The sequence below is a fragment of the Marmota monax genome, unplaced genomic scaffold (genome assembly GCF_021218885.2).
Source record: "Marmota monax isolate L192 unplaced genomic scaffold, Marmota_monax_Labrador192_F-V1.1 WCK01_AAM20220418_F8-fsc00010, whole genome shotgun sequence".
Lineage (NCBI taxonomy): Eukaryota > Metazoa > Chordata > Mammalia > Rodentia > Sciuridae > Marmota > Marmota monax.
In genome coordinates this window covers 15,779,308-15,799,937 of record NW_026692321.1, presented here as the reverse complement: position 1 = coordinate 15,799,937, position 20,630 = coordinate 15,779,308, and positions in this window count along the sequence as shown.

Sequence of the window (20,630 nt, the reverse complement as noted above, 5' to 3'; positions counted from 1 at the left end):
TAACCAAGTAACCAGAGGAAGTGGACTTGGAGGACAGAATCACTTGGGAAAGACACCTTCAGCAGGGGTCATGAGCTCAACTATTGTGCTTGGGTAGGAGAGCCACTCTCTTCCAAATACTAGCCTGACATTGAGAGAAATTAGGAGCAATGTTTGCCTTCTTCCTCCTTCTTTCCCTCCCTCTCTCTTTCACTCATGTATTCTCTCTATTTCTACCCCCCTGTGTTCTTATTGTATTTTGCAATCAGTATCTGGCATCTACTATGTGTCAAGGATGTTCTTGGGTGCTATGGTGAATAGATAGTTCAATGGGACATTGCTTGCACCACCAAGGAGCTGTCGGTATTGGAGGAAATGGCATCTGTACAGACTCCACTGCAGAAAGTGATATTTAGAGACTTATAAAAGTACTGTGAGGCAGAGGAGACAGCGATTAGTTATGCCAGGAGGTTCGGGTACGTTGTCACAGGAGACATAACATTTTCAGCTTGGTTGTGAAAGATGAGAAGGTATTACCAATGGAGATAAAGAAGGAATATTCCAGTCAGAGGATAAAACACAAGCAAAGACATTGAGTTATGGGTGTTTATTCAGGAAATAGTGAACTCAGTGGTATGGTGATAGCATAAAGCACCTAACCAGGAGCTATCGTAAGAGTCAACATTAATCAACCATTTATTATATGCCAGGAACTTTTAAGCCCTTTATGCATATTAATTTAGTTAATCCTTAAAACAATGCAATGGGTAGTAACTAATATTATCTCCATTTTACAGAGGAAGACATAGAGGCTTAGAGATGTTAAGGAACTTTCCTAAGGTTGTAACTTGCTATGGCCTAGAGCCAGGATTAGAAGGAAACAGGATGAATATCATTGACTAGAAAGACAAAGAGAATAGAGCTTAATATCTCAAGTCAAGGGCTTGTTCCTAATCTCTGTCCCTTCCAGAATCCCCCAGTGTGGGATGTACAATATAATCTATTTGGGTACAGGAAGAATATTCTTTAATTTTCTATTTTGCTTTCGTCTCATCTTTTTAAGTGATTAGTTTAAAGGTGTTTTGTAATGTATTTGAACATGTATATCATCTCTAAATAAATAGGCATATGTAAGTCAGGGGTTTGTAGTAGAATAATTCTTACTTGAATAACTGCTAATCAAACAGATTTAAAGACTAATGTTCTAAGCCAGGAATTTTCCAGTGTGATTGGCTGAGCAGCATTAGTATCATCGGGGAGCTGTTTGAAAATGTGAATTCTCAGGCTGTAGGGTTGGGGCCAGCAATCTGGGTATTAACAAATCACTCAGGTGAAACCCATGGCTTTAGAGTATAGCTTTTAAGGCAAAAAGTGAGATGACCTAATTTGAGTTCTAGAAAGATGATTCTGGTAGGATTTTTTTTTAAAGAATGAGACATTAGAAATTGGGAGATTTAAAAGGCCATTAAAATGGTCCTGGCAAGAGTTGAAAGGGTCAGACTCAAGTAAAAGAAGTGGATTTCTGAAATATTTGCAGTTGAGGGAGAGGAAGTTAAATCCAGATAGGACACTGAAGATTCTAGTGTGCATGGCTACTATTACCCAGTGCGCCTAGGAGTCAGTGTGAGTCAGAATGTTTGATGGCAGGGACTGCTGAAGAGTGATGCTGTAAGATTTGAAGTGCATAACAGATATTCAAAATTAGCAGGCAGCTGGAAATTTAGACTTTTCAATTCATAAGAGAGATGGATTCATACTATGATTCTTCCCCAAAGGCTCATGTACTAGAAGATTGTTCCCCAAAGTCATGGTATTGAGAAGAGATGGACCCTTTAAGAGATGAGTCCTAGTGGAAGGTAACTAGGTCATGGGCTACCACCTGTGGAAAGGAGTAAATGCCCTTCTCCTGGTGGTGGGTTACATCTCTGGGGACTGGATTCGTTACCAAGAGAGTAGGATGTTATAAAGTGAGGATTTCACATGTTCGGCCTCTCTGCGTCTCTGACCATAGCTTTCACAGGCATTTTTGCCATGTGATGCCACTGGTCATGGGAGGAGGTGGCATGGGATCCTTGTCAGATGTGGCTGCCAGAGCTTAGAATTTTCAGCTTCCAAAACCATGAACCAAATTCTATCTCATTACCTTACAAAGTACTCAGGCTCGGGCATTTTGTTATATTAACTCAAAACACACCAAGACATTTTGGAAATATTAGTGAGATAACAGCATATGTGTGGCAACAGAAAAATTGGGCATGGATAAGATGAGGAAATTCTGTCTTCTCTTTAGGAGAATATGGAGCAGAATGATCTGTGGAGATGAGGGGCTAAAGGTGAGATAGGAGTTTAAGACATGGGCTGATATCCAGACCACCATGTGGAAATGGAAAGGGAAAGCAGAGCAGGAGAGAAACCTAAGGCATTTACTAATTCACATGGAGACCACACTGGGATGGTGGCAGGTGTCTAACCAGCATTGGTACCTAGAGAGTCAATGAATAATAGCATGGGCTAAAGATCAGAGAATTTTAACCTGTATTATTGCCACCGGCCCCTTTGGAATTCTAGAGGAGTCTACATACAAATCCCTTCTCATAATAATATTTTTGAATCTATAAATAAAAACATAGAGCATTAAAAAGCAAATCAATAATGGTAAAATATATTTATTAAAATATCAAAAACTAACATGTGATATAGTGAGATATGTATTATAACATTATATATGTGCATATACATATCTGTACCTATATATTTCTGTATTAATGTGTTACAAAATAGCTGTCAGTGGCATTCATAGTTGTGTATTCAAAGTTGAGATATTAGTAAATGATAATTTGAGATGTCTACAACTACTGTTATGTGATATGAAAACATTGATGATTTCTACTGGTAAAAAAAATCACAGGTATTGTTAATATTTTTCTGGCTTGCTGCCTGCATTTATGATTAAAGCTAATTCTAAATTTAATTTAAAGTTTGGGGAAAATAAATAAGCATTTTTCCCCTGGAAAATACAGAGATCCCCTAAATTTGGTCCATGGACCCTTTGAGGGCACATAGACTCTTAGCTAAAAACTCAAGAGTTCTTAAGTGCTTAGAAGTACATAAATTTATCCATGTGTCTACCTAGTTACCACCTTGTTTGCAGATAGAAATTAATCTTCTAGGCCAATTTGCATGTCTTGTTCAAAGGAAATTTTTGTTTGAAAGGCTTAGATGTCCTATGTTTAAGATAATTTGGGTGCATTTAGCTAACCCCTATGAAGAATCATTGAGGAGAAATCACTTCGTCTCTCTACAAAAACATTAACCCTGCTAACCTATCCACAGCCAGAACGGTTAGTGCATATTGGGTAATAATCCCCCAGTGTTTTAACTCTGGTTCAGATGTTTTAGGGACTTAATTTGTAATACTTATTATCTATAGATGATTTTATAAGGAATATTGTGGCAATTTAATAAAAAGAAGTGTTATTTCGCTAATTTTGTTAAAATTAGAAGGAAACTTAGTGGTCTGATTCAAATGTTACTGTTGTGGATGAGGAAACAGACACATAAAGGGACAGAGAACTTGTTCTCATCTAATTTTGCATAACAAAGTTTCCCAAAACTTCAAAGTTTGTATTAAACACTATTTAAATATTCTTATAATTTTGTGCATCAGGAATTCAAGTAGGGCCTCATGGAACCATTTCTTTACATGACATTGACAGAGGTTACTTTGTAACATCCCACTGGTGGATGGGCTGTTCCAGAGGATCCGAGAACTTCTTGCCATGGGGTGTCCTTGATACCAGTTGTTAGAGGGCTGAGCTAAGTTGAAGCTGTTGACTTGAATACCTACAGACATTTTTCCTGAATGGTGGATTACCACTTTCAGGAGGTGTTTCGAGAGGCCCAGGCAAAAGCTCAAAATTATATTATTTAGTTTGAAAAATCTCAGGATACCCATTATGTTACATTCTTTTGGTCAAAGAAACGTCAACATGGCTAGCTCAGATTAGAGGGGAAGAGTATTAAACCCCATCTTTCCAGGGAAGGCACATCTAAGGAATCATAACCATGTCTCAGCCAATCACAATCCACCTTTTGGCCATGAACTATTTTCATTTCTTCTGCATACAAATACGTTCTCCCCCAAAAGACCCTAAAAATTCTCATTCTGTCCTAGAATTAGGCTATCATCAAACTGAGGTCCCAGATCTTATTCTCTAAATCAGTCTAGGAGCTAGTGAGACTCCTCAGGTATGGTTCTTTGAGTATGGGTCCTCTTGATCCAAAGCTATTTGAATTAAAGAGACAAGTTACATGTCCTCCTACACAGCCCAAATACAAGCTGACAGATGGTAGCATAAGCATTAATAGGCATGCCTATTTAAATAGGTGAAAATAGAGGCATATCTGTCATTGGTTCAGACCAGTTCAGAACTCCAGCTAGCTCTGAAATAGAGTTGGACCCATATTCTTCCTTGCTGGTGTGGCCCAGTGTTCTTCTCCAGGGGGAACACTGGGCCCTTTCTCTTCTCTTTGGGTTCTTGGCAAGCCTGTGAATTATCTTTTCTTTTACTTAAGAAATAACTAATGTTGGCAACTAAGTAGATTTTTTAGTCTGCTCCTGCCCACAGTAGTCATAAATACAAAGATTTCTTCATTTTGCATTGTCTCTATCTAGCTACCATGCTTCTGTTGTACGATTTTTAGAAAGGGAATTTTGTCTCGTTCCTAGGATCTCTTCTAGATTAATTTTACTAGATCACAGTCAAGTTGAGTTACCTTCCATGTAAGGTCCTCTCTGGCTTCTTGTGACACAGGGTGCTATGAGATAAGCCTTGAAAGTTTTTGAAGAATTTTGTCTAGATGAAATATTTTACAATGTTTTACCCTTAAGACTTTTTTTTTTTCTAGTAGTGGGCCCATTTTTCTTTTGAAACCAGAATCTCACTAAGTTGCTAAGGGTCTCACTATGTTGCTGAGGCTGACCTTGAACTTGTACTCCTGCTGCCTCAGCCTTCCAAGTTGTTGGGATTACAGGCCTGCAGCTTTGCACCCAGCTACCCTTAAGATTCATAAAGGCCCTCTTGCCTACCAAAAAGAGTTGATGAAGTATGCCTTAGATTCACAGAAACCCCACCAAGCACACCTTTAAATCTATCTGAATCTCAAGAAAGGTCTTACAGCAAAACCCTTAAGGTCTTTGACCTGAGTCCATTTTTTACTGTATCATTTCACCACCTGGGGAAGTTGGGAATGAGACACGTCATTGTTTTTGATACCAGCATGTCCTAGCTTCTTTGTATTTTCTCTGAATTCTGCTTGAAAGCTATAAACTTTCTTGCTTAATCTCATTTCTTTCTATTAGGACTTTATTACATCTAGTCAAAAGAAACCAGTTGTTGATTTTGACATTCTACCCGGAAATCTCTTTGGCCAGTTTTAACAGCCCATTACACATTTTCTATTTTCTACATGACTACAGGTGACAGTTTCACTGAACTTTCCACCACTATGTCTTTTTTCCCAGCCTCCAGAATCATTTTTCTCATTGTCCTTTGAGACTTTATCAATAGTTTCCTCAGGGATTTTTTTACTTCTCACCATTTCTTGGCTTCAAGGTCAGTGCCATCTTTTTTTTTTTTTAATGGTTTTTATATCAGTGCTGCATTTTTAGGTACAAACATTTTTATTTTCAAAATTTAGTAGCTTAAAACAGTACTATTGCATTACTATTCACCAGAAATTTGAAAAAGGCTCAGCTGGGCCATTCCTGTGTTCCATGTCCTGTTTGGCTAACAGAGGGGCTGGTCTGGAGGGTCTAAGAGAAACTTATCAAGCTGGTTAGGAGAATGGTTGAGATTAGACACAGATCTTCCAGTTCCTACCAAAGAGAGATTTTTATTTTATACAAGATGATCATATGTCTTCTAATTTCCTGTTGCTGAAAGATTTCTTATACTTTCACTGAAAACCTTAGGAGGGAAGGAAGGAGACTTCTTTCATGGGAAGGCAATCATCTGTGAAGCTATGTGTATATCCCATGAGTTCTGGGTTGCCATGCTTTGCTGGCTCCTTGTATGATAGTAACTTGGGAATTCTACCTATGACACCTTTTCTCATGTGTCCCCACTGAGAGACAAAGCATTCAATTACAACTTATCTTTTATTCACTAAACTCAATGATATTATCCTACCTTTCTGATATCCAAGTGAACTTCCTACACCCATGTTTCCTAACTGATATTTGTAGCTGGGGCTGCCCAGTAAGGACCTACATTTCTTACCCTAGAAGCTATGTTTCTAACCGGGAGGGTGGTGTCAAGGATCCAACATCAATGGTGCCTAGAAGTCCCTTTCTGAACTTGGGCTGAATTTGTAGAACTCTTAGGCTCTTTATTAGTTGACCAACTCTGTAATCTCACAGCATCTGTCCCAGGCTTTCTGTTCATTGAGCCTCTGTCCATGTGTATGGATATTGGATAGAATATGGTGATTATTTTTAAATAGTGATAAAAGCTCATCAGCAATATTTCAGTGGTAAAGATTAATGTGGATTTTGGAGGAAAAAAAATCAGTTTGCTTCTGTGCGCTAAACACAATAAGTAGAGAGGAAATGTATTGGAAGAATAAAAAGACACAGGACATTATCTTAAGCAAAATGGACATGAAAAACAAACTACAAAGCAAATACTGTGCACAATTATTGACCAAAAAGGAGAGAGGCTGAGGTTTGGAAAACAAATATTTTTCAACACAGACACATACAGAGCCAGAAGGCATTTTAATGTTTTGTGTTTTTCATACCATCTATGCCAAGAGAATTTATGATCAGAACATTTCTTCATGATTTTTGGAATTAATAATACAAAAAAAGGAGCTTGGCATATGAAATTAGGATTCTATTTTCCACAATAGTTTCAACAATAGTGACTCCAGAATGTTCCCACCAGCAGGGAGGAAATGGAGGCTCAGGCGGCTCCGCATTTAAATTTCTGCGCTATCTAAAGAGCAAGTGTTGTAGCAGCCTATGGGATCGAATAAGCACATCAGTATGACCCATTTAAGAGTTTAAACAGTCAGTTTGCACAGACTCTGATGCACAATAAATCATGTGTAAGAATTCTAGTTATTCCTGAAAGTAGAATAATTTTACCCCTCCAGTAAAATGGCTTTCTGAGGCCATAATAGACCATCACATTGAAGGGAAAAACTGGACACAGGCTAGCCCAGTAATCCAGAGTGCCTGCATTTTTGTCACTAAGCCAGCCAGTGTTTGAGCTAAATCCAGCCTCCTTATTACTAAACTTACAGACTGAAATTTGAGCTGCCACACACACTATCTTCTCTGTTTTAAATGCCGAAGTGTCTCTCGAATGCTCTAAAGAAAGTTTAGTCTTTTTTCCTTTTTATTTATGTGGCTTTGGATTTTCAGTACTTCTCCTTTATTTGTTTGTTCATTTAACTAGTAAATATTTGAATAGCTGCTATGTTCTGGGCATGGTCTGTGCTTTGGGTGTTATAGCCTTTATGTTCCCAGGGGGAGAAGTCAACAATAAGGAAATAAGTGAATAATTTAATGTAGAATAGATTAGGTGGTGAGTGCTGTAGAGAGCCAAAACACAGAGGAAAGGAAGAAAGAATGCCAGGAATCACTGTTTCCTAAGAGAAGGACCAAGGATGACTTCTCTGCCTGTGGGATAGAGATGTGAAGAAGCCGGGCACAGTCTTCATGAGCACACCACCTGTGCAGTCACACAGGGACATACTCTGGCTTTAATACTATGTTATTACCATCTCCAGATTCTCAGTCATTTTTGTAAAATTATTTTGGGCATGACAAATGGTGTAGCTGGCTCTGGATCAGGAATGTGATAACTGGGGGAGGTGCATTCAGGAGGCCAGACGGTTGGAAGGAGCAGGTAACATAGAAGAGTGATAGAAGTGACATGGAGGGGGGTGCCAAGAATGTCCCTGGTAGAATCAACCTAACAAAAGAGGTGAAAGACCTTTTCAATGAAAACTACAGAACACTAAAGAGGGAAATAGAAGAAGACCTTAGAAGATGGAAAGATATACCTTGCTCATGGATAGGCAGAATTAATATCATTAAAATGGCCATACTACCAAAAGTACTCTATAGGTTTAATGCAATGCCAATCAAAATCCCAATGGCATTCCTCACAGAAATAGAAAAACAGTCATGAAATTCATCTGGAGAAATAAAAGACCCAGAATAGCAAAAGCAATTCTAAGCAGGAAGTGTGAATCAGGTGGTATAGCAATACCAGATTTCAAACTATACTATAGAGCAATAGTAACAAAAACAGCATGGTGCTGGCACCAAAACAGGCTGGTAGACCAATGGTACAGAATAGAGGACATAGAGACCAATTAAAAAATTACAACTACCTTACATTAAACAAAGGTGCTAAAAGCATGCAATGGAGAAAGAATAGCATCTTCAACAAATGGTGCTAGGAAAACTGGAAATCCATATGCAACAAAATGAAATTGAATCCCTTTCTCTCACCATGCACAAAAGTTAACTCAAAATGGATCGAGGAGCTAGGAATCAAACCAGAGACTCTGCATCTAATAGAAGAAAAAGTTGGCCCTAATCTCCATCTCGTGGGGTCAGGCTCCAAATTCCTTAATAGGACACCTATAGCACAAGAGTTAAAATCAAGAATCAACAAATGGGACATATTCAAACTAAAAAGTTTTTTCTCAGCAAGAGAAATAATAAGTGAGGTAAATAGGGAGCCTACATCCTAGGAACAAATTTTTACTCCTCACACTTCAGATAGAGTGCTAATCTCCAGAGTATACAAAGAACTCAAAAAGTTAAACAACAAAAAAACAAATAACCCAATCAACAAATGGGCCAAAGATCTAAACAGACACTTCACAGAGGAGGATATACAATCAATCAACAAGTACACACACACACACACACACACACAAAAATGCTCACCATCTCTAGCTATCAGACAAATGCAAATTAAAACCACTCTAAGATACCATCTTACTCCAGTAAGAAAGACAGCCATTATGAAGTCAAACAAAAACAAGTGCTGGCGAGGATGTGGGGAAAAAAGCTACATTTGTACATTGCTGGTGGGACTGCAAACTGGTGCAGCCAATTTGGAGGGCAGTATGGAGATTCCTTGGAAAGCTGGGAATGGAACCACCATTTGACCCAGCTATTCCCCTTCTTGGACTATACCCAAAAGACCTAAAAAGAGCATACCACAGGGACACAGCTACATAAATGTTCATAGCAGCACAATTCACAATAGCTAGACTGTGGAACCAACCCAGATGCCCATCAACAGATGAATGGATTAAAAAAACGTGGCATTTATACACAATGGAATATTACTCAGCATTAAAAAATAACAAAATCATGGCATTTGCAGGGAAATGGATGGCACTAGAGCAAATTATGCTAAGCGAAGTTAGCCAATCCCTAAAAAACAAATGCCGAATGTCTTCTCTGATATAAGGGAGGTGACTCAAAACAGAGTAGGAAGGAAGAGCATGAGAGGAAGATTACCACGAAACAAGGAAAAGAGGAGGGAGGGAAAGGGAGGGAGAAGGGGAATTGCACAGAAGATGGAAGGAGACCCTCATGGGTTCACAAAATACATATACGACGATGTGAGGGGGAAGGGAAGAAAAAAAGAGAGAGAGAGAGAGAGAGATAAGTGTCACAGTAGAATGGGTAGAGAATAGTGATGGGAGGGGAGGGGAGAGGAGGGGTGATAGGGAGGGCAGCAGAATACAACTGACACTAGGATTGCTGTATGAATACACATGGATGTATAAACAATGTGATCCTGCAATCTGTACTTGTGGAAAAATGAGAATTCATACCCTTTTTCAATCAAATGTATGATATGTCAAGATCATTGTATTGTCTTGAGCAATAATAATAATAAAAAAAGAATGTCCCTGGTAAAGGCTGTTACTTTCACTCTGAGTGAGATGCCAAAGCTGTTGACAAAAGTGATATGAGCTCATCTTCATTCTAGAACAATTAGTCTAGGTTTGAACTAACTGGTCATCACAAGAGTTCAGTGTAAGATTTACCTATTTCCCAAAATGGGCTTAAGGAATTTTGCCAAGATTATCTGCACAATTTATAAAGGAAACTTTTGACATTCTTAGGCAAATAGTTACTTAAAAACATTAAAAATATATTAAAACTTTACAAAAGTGGAAAATACCAACTTTCTAGGTGTATTCAGACAAAATCTTTTTAAAGCAATATACTCCTTTCATTGAAAGTTTCAATATTAAGAACTTTAGAGATACACTTCCTAACCACAAATATTCTTGTCCTCAGAAACATACTTTTTAAAAAAACTAGTTTTACTGGAAAAGGGACATATGTATTCTACATAATGTTTAATCTCCTTCTATACTTCAATTTCTTTCCGTGAAGGAGAGAGGAAAAAAAATACTTCATTCTTGAGTATACCACTGTTGCATAAAAGGAGATGTTCCAGCCAAATGACCAAAGGAAAGAGTCTCATTCAATTATGTTGCTGGTTAGAATGTTTCTTTTGAAAAATTAAAGTTATGTTTCTAAAATGAAGTCCTGAGACTATCAGTATTAACTATATGAAATTTAAAAATTAGGTTTGGCAAAAGAAAATTTGAAGTTTCCAAAGGAGACTGTAGAGTCAAAGAGGAAAGCAATGGGTGCATAAAATATGCAAGAGTTTTGTTTGTAGTTATAGAGGTGCTTTGGTAATGTGAGATCCAAATGTCTGTCAAAGTGGGTGGGAGGAGCTTCAAAGACAATGCCCCTTGGTAATGTTCCATGCAAGTGTGATCCTTTGCAAGTACTTTTTAATATTTTATCTCACATTATCCACACTATTCCTGACATGGGTAAAGCAGGTTTTATTTCTAAACAGTAGATAAAGAGATGGAAGCCCAAATAATTTAAATAATTGGTTCAAGGTCAATAGCAAAACAAGAATCCAGATGTCTATCAGTCTGAAGCTCTTTCCATATCCTCATACTTGTTTCCTTCATGGTAAGGAGCTGGAGTGGACTTGGGATGTGCTTAAACTGCAAATAACTGAAATTCACTTTAATAAACAGATAAACTGCAGTCCATCCATGTAAACTGATACTATCAATAAAAAGTAATAAAGTACTGATATTGCCACACCCTGGATGATGCTCCAATGTATTCTCCCAAGTGAAAGAAGCTAGACTCAGAAGTCTGTGTGGTGCCTGATTCATCCAAGTGCTATTCTGGAAAAGGCAAAACAGATTGATAGTTACCAGAGGCTGTGGTTTGTTAACTACAAAGGGGTGCCGGGGACATTTTTTGAAGGTGATGGAGCTGTTCATCTCGATTTTTGTGGCTGTTAGCATTTGGGAAACCTTGGTTGTCAAAATTGTAGAACTGTATATCAGAAATGGTTGATGCTAATATATGTAAATTATGTCTCATTTTTTAGGGATATAAATACATGAAATCTAGTTAGAACTAATATCTACTTGATATCCACATCCAAAGAAAAAGTATGTCAGACAATAAAAGAAACATACATTGTACAGAGTGTCTTATATTTGATAGTAAACTTAAATTGTCAGGCAAAATTTTCAATGTTTAGTATTAGTTTTGTGTACAGGGGTTAAAACCAAGGTGCTTTACCAGTGAGCTTCATCCCCAGCCCTTTTTATTTTATTTTTAAAATAATTTTGTTATTTTTATTTTGTGACAGGGTCTTACAAGTTGCTGAGCATACCCTTGAACTTGCAGTCCTCCTGCCTCCCAGGTCACTGGAATTACAGGTAAGTGACACCATATGCAGCTTCAAAGTATTATTTTTGAGAGTGGAAATTACAAAACATTTGAGTAGGACAGTGTCTAATATTCAAACTTAAAATCTATATATTAATGATAATCATAATAATAAAGCAGTCATGAGTGATTAAAATGACTAGTATCATTTTAAAGATAAAATAATTAACTATAAAGGCCTCTATTTAACTACTTAATTCAGTTACATAGAAATAATCCAAATAACCCAGTCTTTGGGATGTAAAACCAAGAATTGTTACTCAGCAAAGGTAAATAAGGATAAAGAACATTACTTTAGGATTTCTCTTCTCATGGTCAAAAAGTGCCTATGTTCTGTGAGCCCTTGAGAGCCTTGTCAACTTTAGTTCTTCTTGTGTGTGAATACTGCTTATGGGCCTTAAGTATTTGATATTTAAATATTTGATGAGGTGCCAACATGGTAGGTTTGCCTTGAGACCCCATCAGTCTTGTTCATATTTCAGCTGTGGTAGTTCTCACCATCCAGCTGCCCTAATGGAAAAGCCTAATGGTTTTGTAAAATCCATTTTCCTGTCTTAGACTTTGATGCAATCTCTGCCCTCTGGTTGAAAAATGCAAAGGCCTTGTGTTTAGTAAATACAGTCAACCTTTCCATGAGGTAAAGAAGCAGGGATCTGTGTTTAGGCAATTAGATTTTTTTTTTTTTTAAGAAATAAAAATGGGAGAATCAGAGAAGTACAAATGAAAGAAAACTTGAAATACCGTTTTCACATCTGCTAAAATAACAATAAACAACGATCGTTTTCAGTCCCGCTGCCGATGGGATGAAAGCAGTACACCTATTTTTGCTAAAACAGCCTTTTAAATTTCTAAAACTATTTAGGATAACAGAATGGAAGTACATCATGAGATCTTAAAAATGCACATTTTGATTAAATAAATCTCCATTTAGGAATTTATCCAAAGGAAATAATTTGATGGGAACAAAATGATTCCTGACCCACATATCCTAGAGTGAGCTAAAATAGCATTAAAATAGAAAGCTAATTAAGTGTACACCATTAGGGGACTTGGATAAAAAGGAGAAGAAATTTAGTGGAATCTACAGACTGCAGGGACTTCTTAGCATGAGAATTAGTTCTTGCTGGATATGATGGACACTATGTTTAAATGTCGGGTTCCTTCTTGAACAGCCCTACAATGGCACCGAACACCATTTAACAAACTGTAAGTCTTGATATCTTTCTTCATTATCTGTCTCCTTTAACTAGAGTATAAGCCATCCTTTGGGTGCAGGGATTTTTGCCTATTGTTTGTTTTCATGCCTTGAGCAGTTCCTGGCACATAATAGACATGAAATAAATATTCATGAAAAAAAAAAAGAAAAGATACTTAGTAAGGACTTTTGAGTGTCCTGATTTTGATTCTGTTTCTGTTTTTGCTTTGTATTCAGCCATTCATGTATTTGAGCAAATGTTTACTAAGCCCAGCTGCCAGACAACACTATGGTAGGTGCTGGTTCACAGACATGAACTTGACACTCATGACCCTGCTGTAGTGGAGCTCCATGCCTGATGGGAAAGATAGTCATTGGAGCAGCAATCACCAGGGATCTGAAAGGAGAGTGGACCATGCTATGGTGAACTGTTATGGTTTAGATGTGGTGTCCCCCAAGAGCTCACATGTGAGACAATGCAAGAAGGTTTGGAGGAGAAATGATTGGGTTATAGCCTTAGACTAATACGTGAATTAATACCTGATGGGATTAACTGATGGTGGCTGGAGGCTGATGAGGTGTGGCTGGAGGAAGTGGTTCATTGGGGGCATGGTTTGGGGGTATATATTTTGTATCTGGAGAGTGGAGTCTCTCTCCTCTTGCTTCCTGATCACCATGTGGGCTGCTTTCCTTTGTCACACTCTTCCTCCATGATGTTCTGCCTCACCTCAAGCCCAGAAGAGTGAAGACAGCTTTCTGTGGACTGAAACCTCTGAACCGTGAGCTCTTAAATGAACTTTTTCTCCTCTACAGTTGTTCTTCTTGGGTCCTTTTAGTCATAGCAGCAAAAAAAAAAAAAAAAAAAAACCTGACTAAAACATGAGCCATGGGATATTTGTCTCCTTGGGAATTAGAGGAAGGAAATCCTGAGAGGAAATTCCCTTTACCAAAGCCTTGAGTGAGGAGGAGGAGCTCACCAGATTGGAATGTTCCAGGAAAACACACCTGTGGGGAGCCAGAGGTCAAAAGTCATTGTGGTGAGGGATATCACAGTGTCAAGGGGGAATAGTGCAGGATAAGGACAGAGAGGCAGGCAGATTCCAGAGTGAGTGTCTCAGAGACCCCTATTCAGGATTTTGGTCTGTTCCTGGGGTTGAAACCATTGGCCAAAGAGGGATTTAAACCGGGAAATGATGTGATCATATTTGGAGTTAGCAGAGATGACTGTGGCTGCAGTACTGAGCATGGCCAGGGAATGGGTAAGGCTAGAGGTGGAGGCAGATGATCCCAGTGGTAACAGAGCGTGGGCTGGAAGCCAGATGTCCTGGGTCCACCCTGCTCTGCTGTTCAGTCTCCACAGATAAAGGAGATCTCTGTCCTGTCCGCCTCATGGAGTGGTGCCAGGAAACAAGGGGACAGGCTTAGTGGTCTGTGAAATGACATCGGTGTGACTTCATCTGACCTGGCAAAGGAGAGCATCCAAACGAAGGAATGGCCCATGTGGTTCTCAACCCTCCTGTGTCAACTGAGAAATGGACTTATTTTCACCAGCATTCCATTTGAAAAGCATACGAAGATATTTATTGGAGTCATACTTTCAATTCCTTTGATCAATAATCACAGGCCCGAGGATGGGGAACATCAAGTGGTCTGCATTTTCATTGTTCTTACCAATCAGATTAATTTGGTGACAGGAACTGTGGATAAGTTAATCCTTACAAAGCCCTCCCTGCTGCCCCACAAACAGGCCTGAGCCCCCTGGAGCAGATCCTGAGGGAGGAGGTTTCCCTGTGGAGTGCCCCAAACCCACAGGGGTGATGCTGGCTGACGGCGCCCCACTTCACCATTTCTAATCAATTCCTAGCCTGCTGCGGCTTGGAGCCCAGCCTTTCAATTATTCAAGAATTGGAAAGTATTTGTTGCCTGATGCAGGATTTGCTTTTATTCAACAGAACAAAACCCTGGTAGGTGAGATCCAACACCCAGGGCAGCCAGGTCTCCAGATACATGCAGATTGCTGACAGAGGGCAGCTGCACCAGGAAGCGGTTGGGTTCAAACAGCATACAGAGTGGATGGAAGAAGGCAAAAAAGACAAATAGAGATGAATAGGGAGTATCCTGATCTCACTTCTATTTATCCAACTAGAAAACTCGAGCCTGCTGAAATAGCGGCCATTTCAGCCTGGAGCTCAAGCAGAGGCCCCCAGGCTGAGTGGCCAGAGCTCTGGGGTCCAGACCAGATTTTGCCCTGTGTGGCTGGGAAATCATCTCTCTCCTAAGGTCATGATCTCCTCGCCTGTGAAGGAGGAAGGTGGATTATATGGTCTCTATGTTTCTCTTGCATCTGTTTTCTAACTTCAGGGCAATTCTCAGGTCTTGGTACCTGTTATGACTAAATCCTTTGCTTAGGATGAAGCGGGTCTTGTTAAAATCTGTTCTGTTTGTTGTCAGCCATTCAGTCCTTTATTCTTCCTTCCAACAAACAAATATTGAGCTCCCACTTGTACTTCAGGGGATCCCAGTCTAAGGGATCCTGTGATGAGCGATACAGCCTGCTTATGAAGGGCTAGGTGAGACTCACCCTCTTTCACTAGACTCTGAAGTCTGATTTAGTTCACATCAGGGGGGCCTTTAATGAAAGGCCTAGGAGCCAAGAGACCCAGTCACTTACTCATCTCTTGACTCAACAAACATTTATTGAGCATAAGCTATAAGCCAGGTGCCAAATAAGGGAAAATCAAAGATGAAAGAGGCAAAGGTCCTATCCTCAAATTCACATAGCTTTGTTGATGAGACTGATATATAAGAGGAAAACTCTAAAGCAGAAAGATAGAGTTATAGGCACAGGAATTAGGAGAGCATAGAGGAGCCGTATTGATTAGCACTTCCCAGAGAGCCAAGGAGCAACACATAGAGGAGCCAGATTCCCAGCTGAGAGTTATTTAAAAATTGCTGTATGACTTTATTCTGATTATGAAGGGACTGTGTGTGTATGTGTGTGTGTGTGTGTGTGTGTGTAATCCAGAACACTCAGACAAGAATGAGATATTTTTTGTTCCTCTTCTTTTGTCTTTTATTCCTTTTGTTTTGACAAAAATAATTGCCGAAATTCTGCTTTGTAAGTTGTATTTTCATGTGATATCACTGACTTTTTTCATATCAATAATAAAAATTCTACTTTATTATTTTTAGTAGCTGCTTAACATATTCTATTGTATGAATGCCCTGCTACTCTTTTAACTAATCCCCTATTGATGGATTTGGGTTATTCCAGTTTCTCACTATTATAAACAACATTGTGATAAAAATGCTTATCCTTAGGATAAATTCTTAGAAGTTGGATATCTGGGCCAAAGGATATCTTAAACATTCACACACACTGCCAGATCATCTTTTAGTTTTGAGGCAGAATGATCTGTTTCTGTGTACACAGAGTGTATTCATGAGTGTGCATGTGTTCTTTAGCTGACGTTAATTGAGTTCATACTATATCCTAGATATTAGACACAATGCTTTGCATATGTTATCTGATTTAATGATTGTAACACTAAGCCCAAGCAAAACAGTAGCCTACACACTAGTACAGAAGATATTCCAAGAAAACCAATCCTGAAACTCGTTTCATTTGCCAACACCACCCACCCACCCCGCCAAATGTAGTATATTTGGAGGCAGAAGGCTAGGCAGGAATCTAAAGTTCAAAAGGAAAGAAAAATCTTTGTTTAAGCTGCCCTGGATGTCCTGTAAATTTAAATAACTGGGGAATGTGTCCAGCAAGAATCTGTGATTGCTGCCATGATTATCATAAAGCCTTGCAAAGTCCACAGCCTTTTTAAACCTATGTACCAGCTGAAGTTGCCCACGTTGTCCTAAAAATGACCTTAAATAGGTCCTTAAGAGACCTATTTCCTAGAAATAGGGCCTGATTTGTCTAGGACAGTCCTACTCTCTGCCTGGTGTCTTGAAGTGATTATCGATAGTGTACACTTTCTTTCTCAGAATTGCACCACTGGGGATAATAATGGACTTGGAGCAAACTTGTTGCAGGCTGGGCAGGAATTGAACAGTGAAGCTGCCAACTGCTGCCCATTCCTTTATATTTTAGGGCAGAGCACCTTCGTTTCGAACTTTCTGAAGACACTTCCCTCCCCTATCAGGCACCAGGGTATCTGTCACTTGAGTATCCAAATAATAGCCGAGAATTAGAGAAAAGTTAAAGTAAAAAATACCTGTGCAGTAAGAACAAGAGAGTTCTGTAATAAAATTCTTTCCTTTGTGGATAGGAGAAATTCTCCCTTATAAACCTTCTACTCTTGTTTTACTCACAGATAATCAAAAGCTTGAGAATCCCATTTCTTACCTACAGGTGATTAAAAGGATAGGTTAGAAGAGAGAAAAAAATGCTAAAGTATTTTGGTATGAGCAAGAAGGGAATGGGAGTAGCCCAGATGAGAGGGAGAAGACACAAAGCCTAGAAGTAAATGTAAGACTTTCCATTGAAGGGTACAAAGAGCCCTTCCCTCCATAATGGACCCTGAGAGACTCAATGCAGAGTCATGGGAGTTCATTATAATACCCTTATCAGCAAAGTGTTTTATTGCATTTGGTAGACTGAATTTAAGAAGATAGGGTGCAATGAGATATTTTTTATGAGATCTCTATCCAAAATATTTCTTATTGCTCAAATTAGACTTATGAAAGATAAACCTTCAGCAAGTGGAACACCTCGATTATATGGAGTGACTTAACTTTCTGAGAGTCGTGGTCAGGTAAAAATTTAATATATAAGAAAAGGCATATAAGTCACATTTCCTGCCCTCAGTGACTTCAAATTCTTGTTGGTAATATGAGGTTTCAACCTTCCTAGATGGCTTTGCATTTTAATAAAGGACTTTTAAAGACCAAAATGCCTTATAATCCCAAAGGAGTCAAATTCCAATAATACAATCTAGGCACTGAGTCTACAAGGGGAAAGTTTGGAGGGGCTGAAGGATTTGTTTTGTCTGGTTATCCATGCAGGGAGCTGTGGGTTTCCTTTGTGTGAGGATGATCTTGTAAAAGGACTGTCTCCTTAGTTGCTTGTGTCCTTTTGAGTCATGACCTCCCACCTCTAATGAAACTTTCTAGGCCCAAATCATATTGATAAGGTACAGTGCACAGTGAGTCAAACCAGCTCATGCCCAAGCAGAAGGCTAAGGGGTCCCCAGAGCAACTGAGGCTAACACTAAGTACGAATCAGAAACAAAATTATGGATCATTTAAGTGACAAGTGGTCCCAAGCTCTCTGAGTCAAGACCATTGGTGTTCTGAGAATTCTGGCTGAATATCCAGCAGGCCTCTGCTCATTAATTCTATCCATGGCAGTGTTTAAAGTGTAATGAAAACTCAATGTAAAAAAATTAGAAGACTTAGAGCTTTGACTAACTACCCTCAGGACACAGAGCCCTAGCATGGAGGATCCAGAGCTCTGGGAGCAGAGGGGTGGGCGAGACTAGTACCTCCGCGGCACTGTTGAGCACCTCTCTGATGCCACTTCAGGAAACTCAGTCTGAACTTCCAAATAGCTCCCTGGCCGGAGAAAGGTGCAGAAGGTCAGGAGCTTCTCCTTTAAAGGAACAATCCACAACCTTGACTCAAACCCTCTACCCACTGGAGAAATTGTGAGTCATTTAATGCTGCGGGAGGCAGCACTGCACGCTGTTCCCCCAAGGAATTCAGATCAGCATTTCCCTGAAAGAGGCTTAGCACACCTCTCAGAATGTCACTAACCTAGTATTTGCTCTCTTTCTTGGAAATAGAACCTGGGTCTCTAACATTCAGGCAGAAAGGATAGCCATCCAGATCCAAACAGCTATCAGTTGACATTTCTATGTTTTTAGAGTGTTTCCTTATTACTCCCTCCTGCTGGAGGAAAAAGATCTGGAGTCCATCAGTAGTTGAGTCAGCTATGCAGGGACCAAATCAACCCATTAGCCCTGGCCTTGGACTGAGGCAGAGAGAATGGCTGCTTACCGAGCATGATCTAAGAGGGATGTAGAATCTCCTTTATCCAAATCAGCATCCATTGTCTAGAATTGATGGGTATAATTACATTATTAGAGGCTTATTCCTCTGTGGCCTGTGTGTTTGCCTCATATGCCTTGATGTATCATTTCATCTCTCATGTGTCAAAAGAAGATGTGCAAAGGGAGGAGACTTGGGATAAAAGGGCACCCTGGGCACCTAAGAACTGGGAGGCACCCTGCAGCACAGGAGGAACACAGAAGACAGCAAAGACACATTTTCCTTCTTCGTAGCACAAGCCCTGGTGCTTATCCTGTATAGATTCTGTTCTTTACTCCATGAATCACATCACCTTCAGCCTTCACACTCACCAGCCCACCCTGCAGTCACCGTGGTCTCCTGGGAATAGGATTGCTGAGCTTGGTTTAACTTGTGTCATCTGACCACAAAGTATTGCTTTAACATCTAACGAAAATTCTCTTTGCTATTCTACTCTGGAAAAGCCAACTTCAAAATATTTTAGGTTTCATCTGGCCCAAGGCTTCCAAAGTCAGTTGATGTAAGTAGTATTAGAGAAGCTCAGGAAACAAAGGAGAGAGAACTTATCCGAGTGGAGATCCAGAAACAGATTTTGATGTTTCCTAAAGAGGCACTAACCACCATCTCTAGACCAGAGAATTCTGTGTTCACCTGGGGTGCAGGGGATTATGGATTGGTCAAGTTGTTTCAATCCTTGCTCAGCTCTCAAGGGAAGCTTATGACCCCTTGGTGACACTACATCCCCAGGATGGGGCACCGTGGCTCAGTGAATTTGTGTGGGCACACACGAATGTGCATATGTGTATACACACGGTAGGAGAGTGTTTTACCAAGGGAGGAAGATTATGTAATGCTCTCAGCTGGAGAATTTGGAAGTAGGAATCAGTGAAAAATAAAGCCACCAGCTTCATTATGCTTCCTGGGTAGGACACTGCACTGAGCTGGTCAGAGGTCCCTGTCACACCTCCTGTCCTTCCCAAGGTGTGAGCCAGCACGGCCCACCCCTCTATGTAGCTCATTTCACATCATCTACACTTTCCAATAAGCTCTTACTCTATTAGATAGCTTCCTGGAAGAACCAAATATTAAAAATCACCGGTCAGTCAGTTCTTTATTCTGTTAGTCACCAAACTGATTTTTTAAGCTCAGAACCAATAAAGCTGTGATGGCGAAGAACGGATATAGATTTCTGTTTCCCACACGCTCATATATAATAATAATAAAACTTTATTAAACAAGAGACATGTTGTTTCAGGGAATTTTTCTTTCCTTTCTCTAGTGCCCTGAGGCTAAAATATACAATCTTATTAACTTCCTGGAAGAAATACTCCATTCCCTTGGTGAAAATGCTGAGCATTCATCTTCTTGGACCTGGAAAATGAGACAGGACCTTGAGGAGAAGGTGCGCAGGCCCCAGTTCTATCTGGGGAAATCTACGGGAGCGAGTCTGATTAGGGGGCTCCCTGGGAATCTGTGTGGAGTCAAAGGAGCCCTTAGGATTGGCTACTCCTCAATGTCATCGGCAAGAAGAAGCGTAAGGCGTGTGAGAGCAGGTTCATAGAACCGGCATGCTGGGTCTGGGGGAGACAG